We start from the raw sequence: 1986 nt of genomic DNA on the forward strand, positions 1-1986 counted from the left end.
GTAAATTGTCTGTGGGAGATGAAAGATTTTTGACATTTTAAATATCCTCAAATAAAAGTCATCCTCAAATCCAAGTGTTGAACAGACGTAAATGAACAAAAGCTCTCTGCAGTTTATGAGTTCTCTAAGAGGGTCACCTCTTTTGATGGAATTTAAACATGCACCTCTAAAGAATAGGTTTAGAGTTTCAAACTGAACGTTAGTCTTTGATGCTCAAATCAATTTCTGATGGAAAACTGCAACACTGGTTTTGAACGAGGAAAAGCTGCAATATTGAAATGACTTTTTTGGACATTAAACAGCTGGGTTTTTCAAATTCCACAATTTCACTGTAAGTGAAAAAGACACATGTGGATTACATTTTCTTAAAATATACAAGGTTTGAGCAGCTAGGGAATCTGGTTTGGGTTTTATTGACCGAAAAGCATTTGCAACCCAATGCCTATCTCTTTGCTCCACATCTCTTCCTGCAAATTTCCTTCTTGAATACAGCTTTGCCCTCATGAGCTCAGCCTGTAGAAGAGTCCTCTCCGGAATGTGAAAGATGCTGACAATCAGCCTTGGGTGAAGTTGTTTCTGTAATATAATGAACTCTAAACCAAGCTCCGTGTGTAATTCTTGAAAGTCTATTTCCGAGAATCTAATTCCAACAAAAAAATATTAAGCTGTTTTCAAATTACTTTAAAATTGCCTTCATAAAAATATAGCACTTTCTTCTTAAATTTAATATTATTTTGAAATTAATGAAATATTTCATCCATTATTTTAAAAGGGTGTTATGTCATTCTGCTAGAAAAATCCTCTGGAGTCTTTTTGTTTGCTTGTTTTTAAGCACAAGATATTTCCTAGGAGTCAAACGCCCCCTTACCCCCCCCCCCAAAAAAAAAAAACCAAACTTGTTAAAACCTAGAAAACCAGTGAATATGTGCTAAAATCACTTTTTTTTTTTGAAATGGTCACATTTCCATAAGCATTTTAAATACTGATTTTGAAAAAGGGAAAGTTTACCTGGTAGAGATAAGATTCACACTACATGCTCACTTCGGCAGCACATATGCTAAAAAATGGAACGATACAGAGAAGATTAGCCTGGCCCCTGCACAAGGATGACACGCAAATTCGTGAAGCGTTCCATATTTTTAGGGGAAAAAAAAAAAGATTCACACTACAAATATTTTGTGTACTCTTGATCTTTTAATTGTTGACATCTTTACATTAAGCAGCTCTGTTGTGATCAGGAGCCATTGAGAAGGTTCTGACTCCTCGCTACCCGGTGTACAGCAGAACTGAACACCTTTTGGTCCTCGCAATTATATTTGAGCTCATTGTTGCAGCCACTATGTCCATACATCCTGTTAAGGGTTTTATTTTTTTACTTTATGTATGTTATCCATGCCAAAAATCTACCACCCTCACTCCATCTGATTCATAGCTGGCAGAGTGTGGTAGATTCTATGTTCTTCATGACCACCATATTTCAAATGCATCAGTTCTTCTCTGGTTTCCCTTATTCATTGTTCAAATTTTGCAAGCATATGAAACGGTTAAAAATACCATGGTTTAGAGGAGACATACCGGAGTGCTCAAAGTGACATCTTTCCCTTACACACATTGACTGCATCCTTTGCAGCAGATTTGCCAAAAGCAGTGCATCATTTGACTTCTTGATTACTCCTTTCTGGAGCTTTGATTGTGGATCTGAGTAAAATGAAATCCATGACAACTTCATCTTCCTCCATTTATCATGATCCTGTGCATTTATGATTGTGTGGACTTTTGTTTTCTTCACATTGCTTTGCTCTGTGATCCTCAGTGAAGCCTGCAGCCTTTGGTCTTCAGCAAATGTTTCCAGTCCTCTTCACTTTCAGTAAGCAGAGTTTTGTCACTGGGATATCACCGGTTGTAATGTGCCTTTCTTCAATTCTAATGTCACTATCTTTTCCAAATTTAAGAAGTATGACGAAAAGATACAACCTTGTTGGACAG

General features: G+C 36.8%; 1 non-coding gene across 1 annotated transcript; it reads left to right on the plus strand.

Moving 5' to 3' along the window:
* The first annotated feature begins 1033 nt into the window (after positions 1 to 1033).
* Positions 1034 to 1141, plus strand: LOC115871051. The gene has a single exon (XR_004047040.1). It is a non-coding gene; the product is annotated as a U6 spliceosomal RNA (small nuclear RNA).
* Positions 1142 to 1986: the final 845 nt, after the last annotated feature.

The sequence above is a fragment of the Echinops telfairi genome, unplaced genomic scaffold (assembly GCF_000313985.2).
Source record: "Echinops telfairi isolate 266 unplaced genomic scaffold, ASM31398v2 ScPeMD7_3533;HRSCAF=4204_0, whole genome shotgun sequence".
NCBI lineage: Eukaryota > Metazoa > Chordata > Mammalia > Afrosoricida > Tenrecidae > Echinops > Echinops telfairi.